At 47.3% G+C, this 24,864-nt stretch overlaps 3 long non-coding RNA genes across 3 annotated transcripts in view; 1 reads left to right on the top strand and 2 right to left on the bottom strand.

Annotated features, from left to right (window-relative positions):
• LOC135320611 (uncharacterized) overlaps positions 1 to 24,864 on the bottom strand; it is a 352,044-nt gene that overhangs the window by 176,631 nt on the left and 150,549 nt on the right. The window lies entirely within an intron of this gene.
• On the bottom strand, positions 2,766 to 3,848 carry LOC135320609 (uncharacterized). The gene is made up of 3 exons (XR_010379815.1): positions 3,614 to 3,848; positions 3,108 to 3,268; positions 2,766 to 2,817 (listed from the first exon to the last, which is right to left on the bottom strand). It is a non-coding gene; the product is annotated as an uncharacterized LOC135320609 (long non-coding RNA).
• LOC135320606 (uncharacterized) lies at positions 10,611 to 15,775 on the top strand. Its single transcript, XR_010379812.1, has 3 exons — positions 10,611 to 10,881; positions 13,763 to 13,892; positions 15,481 to 15,775. It is a non-coding gene; the product is annotated as an uncharacterized LOC135320606 (long non-coding RNA).

Raw genomic sequence — 24,864 nt, 5'->3', positions numbered from 1 at the left:
AGTCTATCTGCTTCCACCCCATGGCCCTCCCTCCCACTGTGCTGGCCTCAGGAAGGTTCCTTATATGGGGAAGGCAGCCCACCCCTTACCCCACCCCTCACCTTTCTCTAACCCAGGCTGGTGTTTCTCTGCTCTTCAGAGTCTGGAAAGCCATTCCTCTTCAGTTATGTCCCTTCTGAAATGGACTTGCTTCCACTCAATTCTAGGTGAGGATGCACCATGGAATGCACTGGGTAAGAGAACCAAAATAAATAGTTTTTTCTGTGAGGTTTTCTGTTTATCTACTGGGATGGGCTGTGTGTAGTATGCTACAGCCATTGGTGTGAGAGGCTAAAGCTGCCTGTGTGTCCTTGTTTTCATCCGCCCGCTGTCTTTGGGTTTTCCCTAGACACTCCTGAGACATTAACTTCTTTTAATTTTATTCCTGTTATTACACAGAGGCCCTACTGACATGGAGGTAAGGTGTTGGGGTAGTGGAACAGAGCAGGGCATCTATACTCCTGTGATTAGTTCTCATTGAGCCTGTGCCCTGAGCTGTGACCTCCACAAGTGTGTCTCTATCCCTTCACCCCAATTTGGGTGAGACAGAAGGGATTTCCCTTCCCCCAGGCTGGTTAGGCTCTGGTAAAATAATTTCTCATTTAAAAAAAAAACACAACCCCCCACAATGGAAGAGAATGTTCTGGGTGTATTTCATTAGAGTTATTTTATCCTTTCCTGGCAGGAAGCATGAGGAGTTTTCCTATGATTTTCACTCTGAGAACAGGGTACTGTCCTCGAAGTAAAATGCATGAAAAAGAGCAGGGGGGCCCTCTGACTGGCCCCCTGAAGTTGTCACACTCAGACTTCCCCACGCTGTTTCCAGCTGGCCTCAGGGACCTGTTAAATCTGCCTGCCCCCTAGTTTCTTACAATAGCGGGTTCTGCCCTGGGAGCTGTGACTCTCCAAGCCTGCCCGGCTGCCTCTCTGGGTTGGGAGCAGCTTTCCTCCTCAGTTTTCTTGTGGATCTAAGAACAGCAGTGGGTTTTCAGCTCCCTCAGCTCTGGTGTTGTTTTCAGGACAGAAGGAGCAATTTCTGAGCTCCACACGAGCTGGACCAGAGGCTGGAAGCCTCCCCTCCTCTGCCTCCATGCAGACAATCAGTGGCTGTGGTTCTGGCAGAGTTTCTGAAGATGTGGATTTAAACACACACATCCCAGCCCCACAGGAGCACACAGTCCCATAAATCCCTACAACTTCCACTGGTAACTACGGAACTGATAAGGACACGCGTTTCGGGGCTGCAGAGGCCTGAATGCACGACTTTCTCCGTGGCCTATTAATGTGGTTGTTATGGGCCTTGTCTGAAGTGGCTTGCATACCGCACCTGGTAAATGGGAAATATAAAATAAGTACTAGAACCTACACTTTTTCTCCCTCTTGGGCCTTCCAACCTAAAAAGTAATACGTGAACTCAGACGGCCTAGTCACCACAATGAGGTCAGGCCAGCCCGGCTCTCCTGAGTGATGGGCACTGACTTGCGCATTAACTCGGAACAGTAGGGGAACCGTCTTCCTCTAACTGGGCCTCTCCCCACACCAGGCACGCCCTCAGCTGAGAAGGGGCCAACTCCCCCATTGAGGTGTGTGCTGGTGGCTTCAGTGTGACCTGGCCCTGCCGGGACATGAACCTGCAGTGAGGTGGAGTGTCAGGAGGAGGGGGGGTCCCTGCTGGGGCAGCAGGGGGCCCGGTAGCACCCTGCGCAGCCTGGTGCCTGGGGCTCCCCAACATCTCCTATGGCCCCAGGGTCGGCTCTGGTCTGGGCCACTCCATGCACCCTCCCAGTATCTTTTCATTAAGTCCCTTTTTGGTTTTTATCAGCCAGAGGTGGCTTCTGTTGCTTGTTCAGTGAAACAGTGCATCAGGAAACCAGACTATTTCTAAGATCAGTAAAATACGAACTTTGGTCAGCTCGCCGGGCAGACCGTGCAGCACAAATTCCCGCACAGGGCTGTGCAAATGCCTTACGTGAAGGGTCCTCATCATCTGTCTTCAGAGATACAGAAGCTCGTGGTGCAGGTAAAACCTCAGGGAGGGATTGAGGAATCCAAAGCTGGTTGGTTTCAAAGACTAACCGGTCGGACCAGACCCCTGAGCTGTGGTCAGAAGCCTGGCTCAATGTCACGCAGACTCAGCACCCTAAGTGTCCAGTGGGGCTGGTGCTGTTTCCTTTACAAGCTCTCGTTGGGGAATCACTGTAGCCCCTTACACTCAGCAGGGAATCCAGCCCTCTTAGCCCCCACCCTCAGTGTTCCATGACACAAATCTCGGGAGTGTATAATTTTCATCTTTGTTTAGGAGGAAGAAGGTGGGGCAAGAGGAGAGATAAATTCACACTTAGTGACACCAAGTCACAGCCAGTACCTCCTCCTCGGAGAGCTATGTGCTCCCACAGTGGTGGCTGGGGGGCTGGGCAGAGCCCCTCCTCTGGTCACAGTGGGACTCACTCCTCTGACTGCAACTGATGGGTTGGACAACCAATCCAGAGAGGACAGAGCATCTTTCCCGGGAATTTGGAACTGACACACAGAAATTAATTTCACTCATCTGGGGATTGGGAGGAGGGTGGGAATCAAATGAAACCAGAGCAGGAGGGAAAGTTACAAGTGAATGACAGAGAGACAGAGAGACTGAACTTGTGAGAGTAAATAGTGTGAAGGAAGGATAACAATCAGGGCACAGAGGAATTCCAGCTCCTGGCTGTCTAGTGTGTCCAGCCCATCAACAAACCTGCGGGATGGTTAACATCATTCCAGTTTTGCAGATTAGGAAACAGGCTGAAACAGACAGGGGTTGGCTTTGGGTGCACAGTTAATTTAATTGCCACTGGACCCCTTAATTCCCACTGCCTGAAGGCACCGTGATCCTCACAGGGACCCTGCAGTGCTGAGAGCCTAGCACCCTGATCAAAGGGACCCTGCGGGAGTGGGAACCTCTCTGAGTTTGGAGAGTTCCTTGCACCGAGATTCCATGCATCAGCCGGCTCCCGCTCACCCCAGGTTAACGTCTCCCCAGCTGTGTAGTCTCCCGACCCGCTTCCCTCCCTGCCAGGCACCCCCGTTCTTACCACCGAGTGTACTGCAGGAATTCAGGCACAGGGATGCCCAAAGCAACACGAGCCCACCGGCTGTACAAACAGCAGACTCCCAGGCCCAACTGGGCTCCATGGGGATAGTAGGTGTCCTCACCTTTCATGTACCTAAGGCAATCTGTTTCTTCAGCTGGAGGCTATGGAGAAAAATAAAAGGTCCAAAACATTGTTCAGTGAGGAATTCCTCCAAGGACCTGACCACAGTCTACAACCAGTTGTGCTGGCCGCTCTTACCCCCGGACTTTGGGTGAGGTTGATTATCGATCAGCACATTTGCCGGTGGCCCAGCTCCTGGGCTTGGCTGCCCAGAGGGGGCTGGGGGAATGGGTAAGGCCAGGGCACTCAGGAAGAGCACAGAGGACCTGACATCTCGCCTCCGCAGTTGTAAACCCTTCCCCATATCTCAAGGCATCGGACAGAGTGCAGCCACCACAATAATGAGATGTTCCCATCTCTTCACTCACTCCTGTTGGTTCACATACATGCTGAGCATCCACTGGGTCACAGGACATGACACACAGGATGGCCGATGGGACAGGCTTGGTACTTCCCCCTGGATCCTGTTCAATCTGATGGAAGAATGATCACTCATAAACGGTTTCTCAAAAGGATACATAGACAGGAGACAAACTGCAGAGTGAATCAAATTTTAAAATATAAATGAAGATCCCCCAGTCTCCCCGCCTAAGGTTAACAGCATAAAGAAAATAGATCTTGCCTTTGATTACCAAGGAAGTGGTCACCCCCTCTCAGGAGGAAAGGAGAGTTAATCTTTGAGCAGGACACAGAAGTGCTCCATCGAATTGGACCAGGACCTCTGCATTCATTCAGCAAATCTGTATAAGCTCCTACTACTTATGGGAATCTAGTAACTATACCCTTTCCCAAGGCTCTTGGGCTTTATTAGTCAACAAAATAGACACGACTCCCCATCACTGGGGGCTCAGAGTTTTAGCAGAGAAAACAGGCAACATGATGGGGGTAGCAAGAGCTTGGGGAAAAATAAGAGTGATATGAGCAAACTCAGGTGATGGTGGTGGGGTGGGAGGCAGGCAGGAGGGAATAAGGCAATCCTGGCAGATCTCACGCAGTAATGAACTTGAAGCAGAATAGATCCGGAGGAAGAAGGAAGAGCCGGAGCCAGATGCCCCCAGAGTGATGGGGAGAGTGTGGGCGGAGAGGCAGAGCAGGCCGGGTCCTGGAAGACTTTGGGACGACTTTGGCTCCTAATGGAATGGTGACCCTTTTAGTGAGTTTTGATGGGATGGGTGATGTCCAATTTATGCTTTTGTTTTGGGTTTTCTTGGGAGGAGGTTAATTTATTTATTTTAGTTAAGGTGCTGTGGTTTGAACCCAGGATCTCATGCATGCTAAGCATGCACTGTATCACTGAGCTACACCCACCCCCTCAATGTATGCTTTTATAGGCTCCCTCTGACTCTGTGTGGATGAGATTGTAGAAAAGCAAAGATGGAAGAAGGAGGCTATTTGGTGTCCAACAAGGGGTTGAAGGTGGCTCCTAGGAGGGTGGGGAACAGGGAGTAGGTGGTTAATGAATTCAGAGTAGCCAGGATTTTATAACAAGCTGTATTTGCTGTGTGTGTGTGTGTGTGTGTGTGTAAGTGAAAGAGAGAGAAAGAACATGATTCCAATATCTGGACCTGGAAAATGGGATGGATGTCCTCTCCATCCACAGGGGATGGGACAAGATGGGGCTGAGCAGGTGGAAAGGGGTAGGAATCACCTCAGTTCTTCAATGTCATGATTAAGTAGTCTATTAGATATTGCCACAGAAATGCCTAATAAGTAGAGGAGTTTGGGTTTCTTTTTCTTTCTTATTAACATTAAAAAATATAATTTAAATGTATTGATTTTATTATGTGAATGATTTTGGAATTTTATTTCATGCCAATGTATATGTTATAATAGCCAAATGGAAAATATATCAGAAAAGAGGAGAAATGAGGGCTTTCACATAAACTGACTGTACATAACGTAGGTAAAATTTCAATAAAACCAGTCTTCATGCAAAAACCTCATCTTGGTGTTACATAAAATTAAATGAAAAAGGACTATGTTGATGTATCATTATTTCATGTTACATAATAGCCCCAAACAAACACACTGTTTAACTATGAGGCTTGTAGAAATTCTATTCACTTTATTGACATAAATACAGAAATGCAGAAAGGTTCTAAGGTAGAATAAGCATCTTAGTGGAAATAATAGAGATCTGAGCATTTTACATGATATGTATGGACTGATTCAAAATTTGGAAAAGTAATTTACACAGTAGAACATATGTATGAATGTGAAAGCAAGATGAATGAAAGAAAAAGAATATGAGTATCAGGGAGAGAGTTCCAAATGGAAAGGGCAAATCAGGGAGTTTGGACAAATCGAGAAATTGATGGCATGTCAATTTCCAAGTCTGGTTGCTTCCACCAAATTTATAGCAGAGAGATTGAGGAGAGACCCAGGACCCAACTCCGGGGCACATTCGCAGTAAATGTTTGGAAAAAAGAGGAGACGTTGGCAAAAGACCAGCCAGAAGATCGAAAGCAGAGCGATAGGCTGGAGGTCAAGTAAAGCAGGAACACGGGGGAGGAGGGATGGAAGAGCTGGGTCAAATGCTGCCAAATGGCCAAGCATGATGAAGACTAAAAACTGACCACTATATTTAGCAACGTGGGGTCACTGATGGCCTTGACAGAGAAGTTTCCATAGAGCGAGGGATCAGGGGAAAAGCCAGAGTGGGTGCAAAAGGGGATGGCTCAAGAAAATATGTAGACAGTGAGTTTAAACTACTCATTAAAGATTTGCTGCAAAGACATGGGGTGGCAATTGGTGGGGGCGAATTAGGGTCAAGGAGTGCTGTTTGTTTCTTTTAAGAGGATGGACTTTTATATACTGATGGGAGCCAACTAGCAGGAGAACAAAATAGATGAGGTAGTGACAGAGAGGATGGATGTGGGAGAGACAGCCCGGAGAAGATTGGATGGATGGGCCCCCTGGCGACTTTTGGATGATATGGCTTTTGATGTCACCTGTAATAAGAGGTGGGGAAGCGAGAGTGAGGTCACAGACATCAGAATGTGAGCGGATGTGCTAGGAGTTGCTGGTGAATGTTCTCTTCTGTTGGCTTCAGTTTGCTTGGTTAAAGTAGAAAAGTAAACTTACCAGCTGAGGAAAGAGGAGGAAGAGTTACTGGAGTCATGAGCAGAAGATACGAAAGAGCCTTCAGGGACAATGTGACAGTGAAAAGAACAGAGGGAGACGGGGGGAGTGTGCTCTCAGAAAGTTACATTTTATCTTTGAGGTCCCCAATTGTTGAATGTGTGATTGTCCTTCCTGCTGTCTACGAAATAAAAATTGAGTATGGTTCAGGGAAAATGCTATTTCATTCTAAGAGGCTGCCTGTTTCTCAGGAATGGTCATCTTAAACTGCAAACATTACAAAAATGTTGAAAAGAAGAACTTGTGTACCCAATGACCCACTATTTTCTATAAAATTGGTTGCTATTTAGTTCCCCTATCAATACCACAGAACCGATACTGCCTAGGATGGAGATACATCGATGCTTAAATGGAAATGAAATCTGTATCTTTTTCCTAAACTCCATGGCTTCCTTAACATCCCATTCCCCTTGGAATTTAGGGGTGTCTGGTATAAGAAATGAGAAACAGTTTGAGAAAATCCTGGCTCAGAATTACACAGCACAACCACAGTTAAGTATACAGCCGTAAAAATGTTTAGAAGCAAAACACCATAACTACTCTTAAAGAATTTTGCAAACCTGGGCCTGCCCAGATGTTTCCAAACTGGAAAGGTACTCCTATCACTTGACCGGTACGGGAACCAGAGGCTGGTCAGCCTTTTCTGTAAAAGCCAGAGAGTAAATATTTTCAGTTTTGCAGATCATTTTGTTGTAACCATGCAGGTCTGCAATAAGAAAGCGAAGAGCACTGGGAGACAGGAAACAAATGGGCATGCCCACACCCACCCTTCCACTCAGGGCAGCTTCTCTGTGGTGGGTAGATTTGCCACAATGATTTGTTTCTTTGTTTCCATTGGTTTCTTTGGTTCCACCTTACTGCTCAAGCTCAGAACTTCAAGTGAGCCTGGTCCTTCATCATCCATGCAGAGAGAAGGCTGAGTGGGGGTGGGGACCCCACCTGACAGAGGAGAGATGGCTTGTCACCATGACATGAGACAATCACACCTTCCGGGATGAAAGGTAACAAAGATAAAGGAGGGGAACAGCAGTGGGACCCCTGGGTCACCTGCCAGGCTTGCTCTCCCTCCACGGCCACCCTGGGGGCCTGAGTGGTGTTGGAACTGAGCTACAGTGATTAGGCTGAAGGGACTCAGGATAAACGACCCTCCGTCTCCACACCGGGTTCCAAAGGCAGCCTCTCTAAATCTACCCTCTGACTTTCTGGAACTCAGCTGGAAGAATACATGATCAGGCCAGACCCAGAGCCAAGCCAAACACGACAGGGGTCATGTGGGGTTGTAACCCCGTGCTCAGTGGTCGGGGTCTCCTTGCAAATCTGCAGAAATCCCTGTTCTGCCTCATTCCTGGGAGAAACCCCATATCTCCTCCTGCTCTGTTCTTCTCTTGAGGCTATTGTCCTGGAGGGATGCAGAGTCCTTGAACCTGGCCCTCCAAACGTACATAAGCAGCCTGTTCAATAAAACAAATTATGCACTTCTTCACATTTGCCAGTTTTTTGATTCCAGAAAGGCTGCGGGACTCTTTCTCACTGTCTCCTGTGCCCCCACCACTTGGTGGCCCTCTCCTCATGGAAACACGATTTCCCACAACTGCACCCTGCCTCCCAGCTTGTCAGAGGGGAGTGACCCACAAAGACACACGTGTTTGTGAGGATCCTGTCGCCCAACAGAAAGCCTACTCCTGGAGCCACGGACAGAGATCTGGCCTCCTGAGCAGCTCAGCTCTAGTTGAAAAGGTAAACTGGGGACCCCAAACATTGCTGAATGACTTTCTGAGTCACCTGGACTGGAGGGGCCTGATTTTTCTTTCCAGGAATGGATGTAGCGCAGCCTCCATTTTCAGGGCTGACATTCATGATGGATCTATTTCCCCCAACTGCACCCCAGGAAGGAAAGGCCCTTCCATCCCACTGGTTAGAAACCCAGCCCAGGGGAGTTCCGAAGCACCACATCGCTGTCAGGTCCAGCATCCCTGCAGAGTGGCCCCTGCCCCTGAATGAGCCCCTTGCCTGGGCCTTCCCTGCCCCGACATGACCACACCCCAGATGGTGCTGGGGAAGGCAGGGAGTGCAGTGAGGGGTGGGGGGAGCAGAGCCCCTTGCTCTGGAGTGAGGGTTCTTGGGGAGAACACAGAGCAAGGCACACACCACCCCCACCCTATACCCCAAACTCTTAGCCCCGCCTACACAGGGGCCGCTCTGAGTCCTCTCACCATGGCTCTCCTGTCAGACTGCACCTAACCCGGCATCTGGCACCCCAGCCCTACCTCCCCTCTTATGACAGATCCCGTCTTCTTGGAAACTGCCTAGCAGCGAGTATTCAAGGCCGGCAGCGGGCCTGGCGGATCTGCACTTCAGGTGCCCTACCTGGCCAGCCGTGCGTGCCTGGGCTCAGTCCTCTATCTTGCCCACAGGTAGACTGGGTCCACGTCCTGTGCAAGCGGAGGCCACGGAGCCCAGGCTGATCCCCACACAGGGACAGGTGAGGGTGTCCCCGTCTCGCTGCCCCGCTGCCCCACTGCCCCGCCCACTGGTGGCAGCACCGCCCCAGCCTCCTCCCGGCGCCACCTGCAGGTCAGGACTTCCGAGCGGCCCCGCCCGGCTGCCCCATAAGCCTCCCCCACCTCCGTCCTGGCCGCGCCCTGGCTCCCATTGGCTCCGCAAGTTCTGCCCTAGCACATCTAGACTCGGGAAGACACTCGACGCAAGCGCTAGAGGATGGCCCTGCGGCGTTGCCATGGTTACAGGCGCCGCGCTCCGCGCGGGCTGGCCTGAGCTTCTGGGGCGGGCAGCGGGCTCCGGAAGTGTGCAGCTGCCCGGGACCATGGCGGTGCTTGCTGCTGGGGATGGCGGCTTGCTCGGCCAGGCGACTAGTTCTGGCCTGGTAAGTAGGCGGCCGACATCTTGTCTGGGGCGGCGTCTCACAGATGGTAAACGTACATCCGCGCCGTCGGCGGGGCCGGTGGACATGAACCAGGGTGGGATCGGTGTTGGGGCGGGGCGGGGCAGGGCTTGGGCACAGCCTCAAGCTTTCCTCCCCCTCAGGCCCTGGGGCTGGGGCCGCGAGTCTGGGTAGCCCTTGGTGGCCACGGCCTCCCAGAACCCACCGGGACGGGCAGGCGGAGAACCCCTCTTAGATGAAGCGGGTCCTTACCCGGGTTTTGAAGAGCCCCAGAGTCAGATGTTGGAATGAGGTGGTTTATCAGCCTTGTTTATCTGCAGGGAAATTTCAGTTCCATCCAGATGTGGGTTCCTTCAGTCAACCTCAGGAATAAGACACAAGGGTCTGTGCCGATAAGTAGTTATCTAGGGCTTGACTCAAAATAAACTATGCGGGGTGTAGGGATGGTAGATGGGACCCTCTCTCTTGAAGTTAGCAGCCTTCTGGGATTAGAGGCCCCAGCTGAGGATTACATCCTCATCTGCAGTAATGGAGTTTATGAGAAACACACAGAAAAGGGAGGGGTGTGGTGGCGGTAACTCATTACAGAATCCAGGACCCTTGCCTGGCTCTTGTGTAGAAGAGTCTCGCCTTGGATAGGGCAGCAGTTATCAAAGTGTATCCAAGGCCCCTGAGGTGCAAAACCATTTTCATAGAAACGCCGGGATGTCACCTGCCTTTTGCACACTCTTGCTCTCCCGAGTTCCTGTGGGGTTTTCCAGGGAAAACCTGGCCTGTGATATCACAAAACAGGGAACGCAGAGGCAGATAGGAGAATTCAGCTCTCACCAGTCCAAAAGAGATTTGCAGAAATTAAAATCACTGCTATTCTTCTCACTAATGATTTTTCTTTTGAAAAATAGAATTATATTTTGTTTAAGAGTATTAATGGTAACATACAGTAGATTGTTAATATTTTTAAGTGAATTCATACACTTTTTCTAACTTCTTATTTAACTTCTAACACAGGAAATATTGATAGATTTAACTCACATAAATAGCAGCCTTTTGGAGTTCTCAGTAATTGTTAAGAGTGTATAGGGTTCTGTAAAACAAGAAGTTTGAGAGCCCCTGGAGAACGGGTGCTCAGGTGCTAGTCAGGTGCTTGGTGTTAGACGGATGCCAAGATGTCTTCCACAACTGCTCCCGGACTTGAAGTAATTGGCCACATGGAGATGGGTGTTCAGTGCCTCCACTTTACAAACCAGAAGCTGCTGAATGTGTCTGGAGTCTAGGCCATGGGCTGTGCAGGGATTCCCGTTGTATCTGTTCTATCTAAGCCGGGATTCCTGTGCAGAGGCCTGGCCCTGATGACCCGCTCTCCTTTGCTCCCTGCCAGGTACCTTCTGTGTGACGTCAACCCTCCAGAGGGATTCAGCCTCCGTAGGAACGTCTGCATCCACATTGCCTTCCTCCTGAAGACCCTGCTGAAGATGGAGGAGCCGGTACTGGTGCTATTCCCTTGGGGCCACCTCTACCACTGGCAGAGCCCCGATCCCTGGTCCGACTCCTTTGAACTCCCAAGTCTCAACAGAAACATCCCTGACATAGAGTACGAGCAGTTCATTGCAGGTGAGGTGGTAATTTAACTGGGGCCAGGTAGTCGTTGTTCTGGTTCCGATCTGAACAACGGGCCATCTTACTTTGGGTTTGTCGGTCTGCTTAGGGGCCCTGCTCATGTTTTCCACACTGCAGGTGAATTTGGTTTTTCCATAGTTTTTTCGGGTAATCAATTTGAAGTGTATGAGCTCTATGTCCGCTCACCTCTGAAAACCCTGGCCTCCTGGTGAGATGGAGCGGTGACAAGGAGGCCACTGCCACAGAGGCCTTGTCCCAGAAGGACTCACTCCCTGTGCTGTTTTGTTAGTTTCAGGTATACAGCATAGTGATTAAGTTGTAAATATACATAGTCTATTCTTTTTCAGGTTCTTTTCCATTATAGGTTGCAAGATACTGAATACTGTTCCCTGTGTTCTACAGTGAATCCTTGTCGTTTGTCTGTTTTACATATAGTAATTTGTATCTGTTAATCCCAAACTCCTAAGTTTGTTTTACAAGTCTGTGTGTCTGTTTTTGTTTTATAAATAAGTTCATTTTTATCATTTTTTTAAAATTCCACATATAAATGATATCATATGATATTTGACTTTGTCTGACTTATTTCACTTAGTGAGATAATCTCCAGTTCCATCCAAGTTGCTGTAAATGGCTTTATTTCCTTCTTTGTTATGACTGAGTAATATTCTGTTATATCTAAATACCACATCTTTATCCAGTCATCTGTCAGTGGACGTTTAGTTTGCTTCTATGTCTTGGCCATTGTAAAGAGTGCTCCTGTGAACATTGGGGTGAAGGTATCTTTTGGAATGAAGGTTCCCTCTGGATATATGCCCAGGAGCAGGATTGCTGGACTAGGTGATAAGTCTTTTTTTTTTTTTTTTTTTTTTGTCTTTTGAGGAATCTCCATACTGTTTTCCACAGTGGCTGCACCAAACTACATTCCCACCAACAATGTAGGAGGGTTTCTTTTTCTCCACATCCTCTCCGGCATTTATGGTTTGTGGACTTTTGAATGATGGCCATTCTGACTGGTGTGAGATGATAACATTGTAGTTTTGAGCTGCAATTCTCTGATAATTGAGCGATACTGAGCATTTTTTTATATGCCTATTGGCCATTTGTGTGTCTTCATTGGAGAATTGCTTGTTTAGCTGTTCTGCCCATTTTTGGATTTGGTTGTTTATTTTTTTCTTATTAAGTTGTATGAACAATTTATATAGTCTAGAAATTAAGCCAATGTCAGTCTCATCTTTTGCAAATATTTTCTCCCATTCCTTAAGTTGTCTTTTTGTTTTACTTATGGTTTCTATTGCTGTGCAAAAGTTTATAAGTTTATTTAGGTCTCATTTATTTATTTTGGCTTTTATTTCTGTTGCTTGGGTTGCTTAGATTGCCCTAGGAAACCATTGCTGAGATGTATGTCAAATAATGTTTTGCCTATGTTTTCTTGAGAGAAGTTTGTAGTGTCTTGTCTAATATTTAAGTCTTTAAGCCATTTTGAGTTTGTTTCTTTTTGGTTTTTTTGTGACTGTATTGTATGCTTTTGATTTGTGGTTACCTTATTCTTCAAATATATCAACCCATTACTATATCTATTTTCTTTAGACTGATAATCGCTTAGGCTCCAACACATCCTAAGAATAATGAAGAAAAAAAAGAAAGAAAAAAATCTATATTTTCTTGTTCCCCTCTCCCATTCCCACCTTTTTTTATTTTGATGTCCTTTTTCATTTTTACATCTTTATGTTTATTCTCTTGTAACTCGTTATTGCATTTCCAACTATGGTTTTCCTGTTTCTACAGCACCCTGCTTCCTTTCTGTTTAGAATAGAACATTGTAATGTCTCTGTTAGGTTCAATATTGCTGAGTTATCTCCCCTCCCCCCTCCCCTTCCCACCCCAGGCCACTGAATACTCAGTCCAGGAAAGCTAAGTCCATTCTAGCCTTCATCGGTTCTGGGAAAGCAATCTTCAGAGTGGGAAAAAACATTGAAAAATAATATTCTGTGAGTTGCTTTCTACCCTAGTCCAGAGATGAGAAACATCTGAAGGTGGAGGAAAAAAGTTGGAGGTGGGGAACAAAGTCTTTTCTCCTTTTGCTACTGAAGAAATGATTGCTTTTGTAATTAGTGATGGTGCCCTTTAAATTGGTGAGATCGAGATTCCACAGCTTCAGCGCCTGTGAATAACCAGCCGGGAGAAAGCTCTCTAGGGCCCCTGCAGTGGGAAAGGCAGCCCCTCTGAGCACCTGTTGTTCTGTATTCTTCCTGCCTCCACACGGGTTCGCTAGGCACTGTGCAGGACAATGCAGTTACCCAAGGTGGAGGACTGGGAGACCCCTGCTGTGTGGCGAGCCACAGGAGCCCACACTTGTAGGACAAAATGTAGAGTAGTGGGGCGGTCATATGAACAGAGGATGGTTGAGACCCAGGATAGTGTCCTGGATTCCAGCAGGCGAGGCTGGCGGGGCAGATGGGGCCCTGGGGCATGGGCAGTCCTTGAGGGATCTGAAACAAAGATAGGAACAAAGAGACTGGATTCGTGTGGGGTACGGCGCCCCCGGAGGCTGCGGGGCAGCTCAGCGAGCCCAGGGGGAGCGGGCACTTCCCCAAAGCTGGGTTGACAGGTCACAACCAACTCACTGGGGACCGAGAGGCACTGAGACATTTTAACCTTTTGTCCCTCTTCCTGGAAAAGAAACTGCTGCCTGTTAAATAGCCTGTGTCATTAGTGAGAATTAAAGACATGAAGTAAGAGTGCCTCAAAAGTCATCCATTGTGTAGTTGTTAATAAGTGTCAAATGCAAACTTGAATAGATGAAATGAAGCATTCATCAGAGGATTTTAAAATCCTTTAAAATAAAAATTCTTGCTGCCTTTGTTCTTCATTTCAGGGTTCAATTGGTGATAATAATAGTAACCAAAGCAATAGCAAACCCTTACAGAACTCTGTCCTGCTGTTCCATGAACGCTGTGTTCATGACAACCCAATGAGTTCGCACCACTATGAGTTCCACTTTAAAGGTAAGGACATTAATTAATCACACGGCTAATAAATGGCAGAGCTGGGAATTGAACCCAAGATGTCTGGCCCCAGAGCCCCCTCTCAGCCCCTTCACTGCAGCACATCACTTGGCATGCCCGACACAGGCCAGCATTTAAGAGCAGCGTGACCTTGGCCAAGGCTGCTTCACCGCTTGGTCTCTGATTCCTCATCTGTAGAATGGCGGTGTGGGCAGTGAACTCTGTGGGCTCAGTGATCACTTCCTCTGGCTCAGCTATTCTACTGCTTTGAGTTAGTTTGGTAAGTATCCTAGCCCCTACATGGCCCACACATGGGCTGGCGCTTTGCTAGGCTCTGGGTTACGGAGAAAAGTAAGATCAGCCTGCTTCTCCGAGGAGCCTGTGTCCCTCCACGGGAAGCAGCTTCGAGGCCCAGGCTCCCTCGCTGGCAGTCGGGGGCTGGGCAGGAAAGTCTGATAAGAAAAGATGGAGGCAGGGCCCCTCCGGGAACAGTGGTGGCCACACAGACCTCAGGAGCGGGAGCGTCTGTCCAGGCTGCTGAGAGGGGATCCTCATGAGGCCAGTAGCCCCCCCAACCTAAGACCTCAGGACAAAGATCCAGCCATCCCTTCAGTGTCACCATAGAGCCAGTCCATCCTCATCATTGTGCCCCTGTGCTCCGTTGTCCTGGGGCCTCTCTTCCCCCTACACCCAGAAGACTCTTCTCCCTCTCTTCTCTGAGTGTCCCCTCACTTCACCCGTGGTCCCTGCTTCCTGGGTAACCATCTCTGGAGTTGACACTTTGCCCCCTCACAACCCCAGTTTGACCAGGAGCCTGGGTTGGCCTCCTTGTGCTCACTTTCCACCTTCAGATGATTGCTCCTCCCCTCGTGGGAGCACCTGGAAAACACGGATCCTTTCCTATCAGTGCCTGCCACCCTGGCCTCCCTGCTCATCTGCCTCAGTCAGGAGCACCTGGACCACCAGCTCTGTATTGCCTAGCCTCCTACCATCAAGACGTAAAAGTTCATTCTCCCTCCTCCACCCAGTGTGGTCATTTTAGGGTCTTCTTCTCCGTCAGCCTGAGCCAGCCACCCCCCATTCACCCTACCCCCGGGCTCATACCCGGGCGTGTCTCCACACAAGTTCCATGCTCTCTCCTTTAAGTGCCCACCTCTAGCCGTCAAGCTGCTTCTCCACCAGCCTCCCTGGCACTCCTTCACCCTCACTGGGGCATCATGCACTGACTCTGCTTCCCTGCCTGTCCACGTTCCTCTTACTTCCACTTCCCCACCTTCCAGCTCTGCATCCACAGTCAGCACTCTCTTTATGAGAGACAAAACCCCCTTGAGCCTTGACTTTTTCAGTTCCTCACCAGGCCGACTTCCATCTCGGTTCACCCAGCTCTACTTGTTCTGAGCCTGCAGGCAGCAGGCTCTCCCAGCACAGGTTTCTAAGACTACAAATCAATGCCCACCATGTTGCCGCTGCCAGGCAATCCTCCAGGATTTCTCTAGTGAGCACATTTCCCCACTTATCACTCAGTGGTGTTAACGTTCTCTGCTCTCTGCACACCTTGAAGCTTCCCTCTCTCTTCCCTGACTCCCAGCAGATGGCCTTGCCTCCTGCTTCAGAGAGAATGACATGTTACTGGAAAGGATCTCGCTCACCTGCAGCAAACCTGCTCACCTCAAATTTTATCTGTCTCTCTCCCACCTGGACTCTAGCTGTAGTTGTTCTTAATTTAGTGAGTTTAGTTGTCATATATATACACAGTTAAAAGCATAGCACACTATAGGCCACCTTCTAGGGCTTACTTTTTCAATTTAACATAGAGTGTATGATTCATCCATTTCATTGCATGTACCTGCAGTTCATTTGTTTTAACTGATCTTAAATATTGTGTGTGTGAAAATAACGCAAGAGAAGGGTAAGCCAGGAGTCAGGATGATGGTTATTTCCTATGAGAAGAGGCCAAGAACAGGATAGGGAAAGAGGACACAGTATGTCTCTGTCAATATTCCTGTTATGATGCTGGGTGATATGTTCATAACTGTGTCTTTTAATATTAATTTTAATACATAAATACCTCTGACAGGCATCTATGATGAGAATGTGTCATGAACCAAGACATACAATGGGTAATATTACATCATTATTTTTATGTAATCTTGTTATATATTAATGATAATCTTACATTATTTGTTATGGGTTATATATTACATAGATGCATGAATTATATGTTATGTATATAAACACCTACATATATATTATATACAATCTGCTAATAAATAAACAGAACATAATATGCTAGTATATCTTCTATTATGTATTATTTAATAAATAATAACATACTATATCTTGTTATATGACATGGCACATAATCTTTAATAAAATAAGAAATCTGTCAATATATATTGGTAATTAATAAAATTTTAAAAAAAAGCCCTCAACTTTTAACACCAACACCGCTCCAGCTGTCACTGTCTTTTCTCTTCCCTTTCATGGTCTAGGTACTCACGGTGCTATCCATTCCCCCTTTCATCTCCTTATCCTGAACTTTCATCCTCCTCCCTTCCCATGCTGGCTTCTGCCGCGTGGTCCCTCTAGTCACCAGCGGCCTCTGGGGCACTGATTTGTGGGCACTGTCTCAGGCCCCATCTCACCTGCCTGTCCGCCGCCTCTGCCACCGCTGGTGGGGGCGGGGTTGGGGGCAGAGTGCACCTCTTGTCCTGGAAGAGAACACAGCACAGACTCAGTGACCAGCAGCAGGTGTGGCCGGGAACTGCAGGACTGGGTGGAGAGCCAGACTGTCTGCATCCAGACCGGGGGCACTTGGAGTGTGAAGAAGCCCCGTCTTCACTGCCCCTGAAGTGAGGAAAACACCCTCAGGTGAGTTAAAGTGCTTATGACCTAGGTCTGTTGGCTGGAAAGGACAAACGGGCCCCTTAGGGGAGGGTAGTTGATGTTCCAGGCCCCACAAAAGCCCTAAGGGCTGCCGGGGAACCAGGCTGGATGCTCCACTGGACCCAGTGCCCCCTCGGGGGTGGGGCTTTCGGGAACAAGCAGAAAGCCCTCGGTCTCTGGGGGGAATGGGGCAGTTTGGGAGCATCCCTGCAGTGAGTCAAGTGAAGTCAGGGCCTGTGGGATCCGTTTCTATGGGCACATCGAGCCTCAGTAGAAGCCACAGTAGGAGTGGATTCCTATCTCTCCAGCTGTCATCCTCGTGTCTGAGTGCCAGGCTTCAGACCCGATCCCCTGGGGCGCTAGGACAGTTACAGAGAGAGGCGGTTCTGGGAGACCTCAAGAGGGCGGTACTGGCCTTCCTGCCGACACGATTACACAAAGATCAAACAATCCATCGATGGGAAGAAAAGAAGAACCATGGTCACATCTGGACGCGAAGCTTAGACGTGGTGCATGGGTGACATTTATCGACAATCCAGCGAGGTTCTGGCCAGAGTTAGAGGCCAGGGCAGCAAGCCGGGAGTGACACTGAGGAGCATCATTGTGCAGAGGCTGGACTGGTGGTCTGCAGGCTCCTCCCAGGAGAAGCCTCAGTGTTTGGGAGGTGGCTAACATGTCTCCTTCGTGTCACCAGCAAGTGATGCCACCTGCAGAAAATCAGCTGTGATCATGAGATGGATCAGCCCTGGGTGATGTGATAAAGCCTCCTACAAGAGGGGGCACCAGATGGACAGTGAACCAACCAACAGGCTGATGAGATTCCCACCTGTGTTTATCGTGCTTTCGTAGCCAAGAATGAGGAGAGAGTTGCATGGCTCACCATGAATATTTTAACAACTTGAGAGGGTTCCATGTCTCACTGCATTTAAGTGTCACCTGGAGGAATTCAGGCAGTGTTTAGACCCAGTGGAGAATAACGGCCTCTCGGTTCCTCGTCAACCTGGCAAGCCCACCAGCCCTCTATGGCCAGACGTTGGCAAGTGCATTCCCTTGTTAGAACAAAACCCTTCCCACGCACGCCTGTGGTAAGCTTTTGTTTTTTTTTAATTAATGGGAATGATGATACATTACAGCCTCCTCAGAACTTTCCTTAGGGCTTCTCGCCTTAGACCCCTGCAAGGGGACACGCTGCCCTCGGTCCTGCACTGTAGACTGTCCCCCTGGCCTTGACACTTCCTCTGGCCACCCCCTCCATCGGGTGGCGTCAGCAGGACCAAGGGGACATGGTCATTGGCTCCACCCCATGCTCTAGAAACCCAGGACCCCGAATGCCCTGCCTCAGCAGCCCCTGACCCATTTCTAGTGCCTGCACTGGCTCTCCCCGGATTTCAGATACCCAGGACTCACAGAGAGACTAAAGGGCAGCTGTTTGCATGGAGGTTATAGGCAGAGCCCGGACGTGAAATCTGAGTGTCCCCCTGTGCACATCCAACGCCCCTTATGGCAAGGGATGGACCCAGCATTGGGAAGAAAAGGGTCAGGCTAGTGATCAGAGTCTGGGAATCAGCTCTCCCCACACGCTCACTTTCTTTGCAGGACTCCCCTGTGTCTGGGAATTCTAATTTTGAACCTGGCCTTCCTGCTTATAATAAATATATATTTGTAAAGGCAGGACTTTAGAACCTACTGCACTTAAAATGTTTAGATATATAGGATGTGAGCTCCCAGGTATGCTCTGGAACTGCACTTCCAAAGGTCCAGAGCATTTATGTTGGCTCTACTGAGACTGTAAGTGGCAAAGACCGTCTCCAGCGACGAAGGGCTCCTGCTTCACGCTCCGAAGTCAGGATCTTCTGAGAGGATAAAACAATGGACACTGAGACCCTCAATTGTAAATTGATTTAGAATAATGCCAAAGGTGGTTATGACGTGTGTGTGCGCACGAACGCACCTGGGGAATTTTGTGGTACATGACTGTGAGTGTGTGTGTGGCTGTGCACAGGCGCCCCTGGGGATATATGTGGTTCTGTGCATGCTATGTGTGTGTGTGGTACATGAGTCCATGTACGTGTGTGTGTAGGGATGTATGTGTATCAGAGTCAGTGTGTCTGCACGTGTGTTTGTGTGTACGTTCATGCATTAGTTTTAACAGTAGAAGCTGTCCTTTAGAATTCTGAAGTAGTAAAATTTGTATGATGTCTTTTGCTGTATAATTCAAAATTTAAAAAATCTTCAGTCATCAGAAATTTATTCCGCCCCGATTCTGATTTTTTTTTTTTTAACATATTGATATGTCTTCATTTTACTGATGAGGAAACTTAGCTTAGAGATGTTAACTGACTCAACCAAGGGCATGGAACTCGCGCGCCAAGGGCCAGGACGCAGTCCAAGCCACGCTGCTCCAGAGGCCTGGAGCCATGCTCACGATCACGCGTGGCCTCATGGCGGGGGAACAGATTTTGATGGGCTGTGGCCAGCGTGCAGGCTGCCCAATCCGGGGACTCGGGAAGCCGGGCAGAGAGTACCAGACAGCAGACAAGATTGAAGCCCTGCTCAGAAATCAGATAGGTTCCTAGGTCTTGGATGAGTAAGGAGGCTTACTGCTCATCCTTGATCCCTTTGCTGGTGGCCAAAAGGGACCAAGACCCAAGAGAGCACTTCTGGGAGCTGTCTGCCAAAATCTGGAAAAGGACTGCTCAGAACTGGCTCTGCAGTAGGAGCAGAGGAAGGAAATGCCGTGTCTTGGTGGACATTATTGGTGATGGCAGTAGGAGGCCTAGCAGCCTTGTTATGGGGGTGGCAGGACAGGGTCCTAGTGGATGATCGTTTCACCTCTCTTAAAAATCATTGCTTCATATATTGTATCCATTTTGTGGTTTAATTTAGGATGGTAAATATGGTCTCTGTTACTCCATATTAGCTGGATTGATTAATTTTTTTATTGTTAATTTTCTCTTCAATGATTTGGAAGCTATATTGCCTTTTAATGAAAATTCTCTCTAAATTTTTATAAATATTTCTAAGTTCATAACTTTCTATGTAATTGGACCAGTATTCCTATAACACTATCAAAAATGAAATAATTATTAGATCCTGTTCCACAATAATGATAAATTTAGCATATTTTACCTCTCTGCTGTTCCAGATTGTGTGTGTGTGCGTTTGTGTGTGTGTGTGTGTGTGTAAGTGTCCTCCAGTTACTACTTTTTGAGAGTTGCTTTCAGTTTGTTATATTAACAATGAAAATATAGGTATAAACTTCTTGGATTTCATTGCTCACTATCACTATTTAATACCATGTCTTTCCCACTTTTGAGTTATTTACTTATCGGGATTTTCAAATCAACTGGACACATGATTGGCTAAGTTTTTCCGAGCGGTGGACTTGGAAACCATTCATGTCTATATGCAGCTTTATGTTCTCCTCCTCAACAACTCTCAGGGTGTTGTTGATGGCCCAAGCCTTGTTTTAAATTATGGCATTGTTTTTCATCACCAAAAAACAAAAACAGTTTTCATCATTTAAAGTGCTGTCTTTTTATGACTGGCTAGTCTTGTCTGCTGGATAGAGATTTCCTTAACCTTCCTCCTTCTTTTCGCCATAACTCGGATTCATTGAGATGCATGTTTTTACCATTTCTCAGATGGACTTCCACTTTGATTTCCGCTTTAAACCATCACCCCACTCTTTTTCTCCATGCTTATTCCTGAAAAAGTGAGCTCTCTATTGGATTAAAGATGGTTCACATCCGAGATTTGTGGCTCCCTGTCCAAAGGTCCAAATGAAGAGAAAAGGAAAGATTCCTGTTTCCATTGGTTACATTTTGTCAGCTTAGAGATCTAGTTATCCGTGTGGCTGCGGTGGAATCTGCAATATCTTGGCTCAGAGTTTCCTTTTTCTGGCTTACTAGGGGAGCTGCATTAGCTGGGGTCACGGCGCTGTGGCCGTTGTCAGGATCCCGGGGCTGAGGCAGCCCCTCTCCCCCCTTGTTATTTTAATCTTGCAAACTGTGTCCCAGCTATGCGAACCCTGCACATGGTGGCCAGGATCGCCCCCCATGTGACGTGCCTCCAGTTCCTCGGCGTCCCTCACTGCTATCAGCTAGCTCCAGTAAGGGTGCGAGCTGGCTTCCACTGCGGTCTTTCCTCCTTCCTCTCCAGGCAGGCCGTCCTTTCCGACTAGTTTTCCCTATACATTCTCTCCTGTGCTACATAAGCTGAAGGAATTCCTCAGGGTTTCCAGCAGGTAGATGGTGCTCTTCTATGTTTGGACCCCTTAAGTGCTTGCAGTGGAAATTTAGGGGGTGGAAAGGAAGAGCTTGGGGGTTCTCCATATCTAGGGGCTCCCTATCCAGCAGATTCAATTAACAGTGGTTTGAAAATATTCGTGGAAAAACAGAAAGTTTCAAAAAGCATCACTTGAATTTGCCATACACTGACAACTACTTACATAGCTTTCATGTTGTATTAGATACCGTGAGTAATCTAGAGATGATTTAAAGTGCACAGGAGGACACAGCAAAAGAGAATGTGACAACGAATGTACGTGTATATTCATGTATAACTGAAAAATTGTACTCTAAGCTGGAATTTGATGCAACATTGTTAAATGACTATAACTCAATAATAAATGTTTGTGTATATATATATATATGTACATGGGAGGGTGCACATAATTTCCATGCAAGTCCTATGCCGTTTTATACAAGAGGCGTCAGCATCCATGGATGTTGACATCGGGGGAGTCCTGGAAACAGTGCCCCATGATTACCAAGGGATGACTGGAAGTCCAGGCTCCTTATCCCAGCCTGTCATGTCCCCACGTGGTCTGAATCCTACCTGTACCACACTTCCCTTGTCACTCTCCTCCAGACCTGGCAGACTGCCCTCTTATTCTTGAACAGGCCACACTCACTGCGCTTCATGTCTGGCCCCTAGAAATACCAGTTATTTTCTGAGCATGGTCTGCTTTCACAAAATGGGCTGCATTTTCACTAGAGAAGACAGTGTGGAATTTCCTTTAAAAGCTGAAAATAGACTTAACTCATGATCCAGCCTTCCCACTCCCGGGCATATGTCAGAAGAAAACTCTAATTCAAAAAGTCACATGCACCTCAATGCTTACTGCAGCACTATTTATAATAGCCAGGACATGGCAACAACCCAAATGTCCATCGACAGCTGACTGGATAAAGATATAGTAGTATATTTATACAAAGGTATACTGCTCAGCCATTAAAAAGAACAAAATAATGCCATTTGCAGCAACATGGATGGACGTAGAGATAGTCATTCTAAGTGAAGTAAGCCAGAAAAAGAGAAAAATGCCATATGATTTCAATTATATGTGGAATCAAAAAAGACACAAATGAACTTAACTACAAAAGAGAAACAGACCCACAGACATAGAGAAACAAACTTACGGTTACCAGGGAGAGAAGTGGATGGGAAGGGATAATTATGGGAATTGGAAAAGTGTCCCTCTTGGGGAGTTACGGAAATGTTAGCTATCTTGATTGTGGTGATGGTTTTCTGGGTGTAGACATCTACCAAATTCATCAAATAGTACATGTGAAATATGTGTAATTTACTTTACAGGAATCATACCACAATAAAGGTGCCTGTAAAAAAATAAATAAATAAATAAAAGATTGGCGGCATTGTGTCCTACGTTTTTATGTGTCTTTAGTGAGTGGGTCTTCAAATTTCCGGTCTGCCATATTTTCTGAACCAGAATTGCCCTCCTTCCCTTTTCTTTGATAAAATGTCAGTGGGTGGCATTTATTCCCGTGGCTTCAACTGCTCTCTGTCCACTGATTAACTGTCAAATCTTTTCCAGCAAGGACATCTCAGTTCAGTCCCAGAAATATACTTATAATTGACAAGTAGACATTCCCAATTGATTAGCCCATAAAAATCTCAAGCTCTGTGTGTTTGAATTTACACTCGCTCAGTAGTAGGTTTACTTCTTCAAACAATGGCATCACTATCCCATCTGTTTTCCGTGCCATACATCTGGGAGTTTTCCTTTACTTTTCCACTCCCTCACCCCCGTCAGTACTACAATTCTATTCCTTAATATCCCCCAACTAAGTCCACGCCCCTCACTCCCCAGTGCATTAATTCCCACCCCTTGCTAGTCTCCCCAGTGCTGTTCTTTAGAGTGAACAATCCACTTTGCTCACTTTTAATGGCTAATCTGTGTCACTCTCCTCCTTAAAACCCCAAAGAATTCCCCGCTGCATAAGTGAGGAAGTCCAAGCTCCCTGATTTAACGTCACACCTTCTCATAACCTAGTTGCTGCTTTTTCTCAGCCTCAGCTTCCGTTAGTTCCTCACAGCCTCTAGCCTCACTGACCTTCCTTCCCTAATTGCAAAGTGCTGTTAGACACTACCAGACCTCTGCACGAGACACGCAAGCTGCTGAGAATCCCGTCCCCACCACGCACTCTCCTGGTCTACAGATTTGCTGGAATCCTTCAGATGTCAGTGCAGAAAGCATTTCCTCTCTGACACCTTCCCTACCTTCTAGAACCCTGCCCCAGGCAGTGCAAAAGCCCCTCTGAACATACAGTAAACATGATGCCAAGTGAATCTTAACACATTGTTTTGAAAACCTATTTAAATTTGTCTCTTCCATGACACACTGTGATCTCCTTGAGGGATGGGGGCTGTGTGGTATTTGTCTAGACAGCTAATGTCTGGCACAGACCCCGGGCCATCGGAAACAGTCTGCTGACTCATCAAGAAGAATTGTTGCCTTTGCGACGTAAGACAGACTACATGATCTCTGATCTTACACCATTCGGCAAGGGTCAAAATAATTTCACATAGAGCTACACAGGAAAAATATGTGTATTCTTTTTCTCTCTGTGAGCCCAAGATCATAGGCAGCCTGGAACGGAGGTGTCACTCTAAGTTGTCTGTCCCCTAGGCTGTCACGTCCAACTTCAACATATTTTTTAGAAGTTGTAGGGATACGTGTACATCACCCCGTCATAGAGTAAACGGCGCTTCATCCTGACCCAGTTTAATGTCCATATGAAAATCAGAAATCTTCCAAACTGAAGCCTGAGGAAATATTTCCCGTCTCTCCTTCCAGTCTGTCTGCCATCTTCATCCCACATCCCCACTGCTCACCTGCGTCAGACCACCTTCCATCTATAAACATTTTCAGTGGGACAATTGGGTGAGAACTAATTACAGCAGTAATGAAAATGGTCCCATGAACGTAGGCTCTGCACAACAAGGATGCTTTGACCGGAGGCCTCAGCTGTGGCCTGCAGGGTCCGTTCATGTTTTCTGCCTGGCTTCCCTGCAGAAGTTGTGCAGAAAATCAAGCCTGCAGTCAAAGTCATAGAATGCCCAAGAAATCCAGAAAAATAGAGTGAGAGTCATCTCCTTGGGAATATTATTGAAAACCATCCACTAATAGGAAGAAGAGCTTTAAGAGGGTCATTTCAGATCAGATGATGTCCAACTGCAGGTGGGTCTGTTTTGTCATTGTTGCTCGCTAGTTGGCTTTCTGCTGCTTCTAACACGTCTCTGTTTAGAGAAGTGGCCTGAGTCTACCCTCAGAGCAGAAAGGTGAGCTGGGCCTGGCGACAGCCTAGCTTCTGTGCTGTGTAGTACCCCACTGAGAATGAAGGGATGGCCCAGGGCTTCCTCTGACTCTCTCTCTCAGTTAAAAACTCTCTGAAGGGAAAATGGAGTAAAAAATTATTAATTCAGTATGGTATTGTCAAAGTATAAAAATAATTGTCTTTGGAGGGGAGGGTATAGTTCAAGGGGTAGAGTACGTGCTGGGTTCAATTCCCAGTACCTCAATGTAAAAAAATAATAAGGAAAATTCTGTTTTAACAAAAGAAAAAGAACAAAGAAGAAAAGAGATCTCAAACAATCCAACTTTAAAAGAAAAAAACATTTTTTACATAGTAATCAGCTCAGTCTTTTGCTAGATTAGGAGTTTGGGATTAACAGATACACACTACAATGAATAAAATAAATAACCAACTCCCACGTCCTTAATAACCTAGTTCAACCTGAATTCTTTCTCTTTTTTCCCCTAAGCAACCCGTGGAAACCT

This window comes from Camelus dromedarius, unplaced genomic scaffold (genome assembly GCF_036321535.1).
Source record: "Camelus dromedarius isolate mCamDro1 unplaced genomic scaffold, mCamDro1.pat HAP1_SCAFFOLD_140, whole genome shotgun sequence".
NCBI classification, from domain to species: Eukaryota; Metazoa; Chordata; class Mammalia; order Artiodactyla; family Camelidae; genus Camelus; species Camelus dromedarius.
The sequence above is the reverse complement of the archived record's forward strand: the minus strand, read 5'-3'. Positions and strand labels throughout refer to the sequence as shown.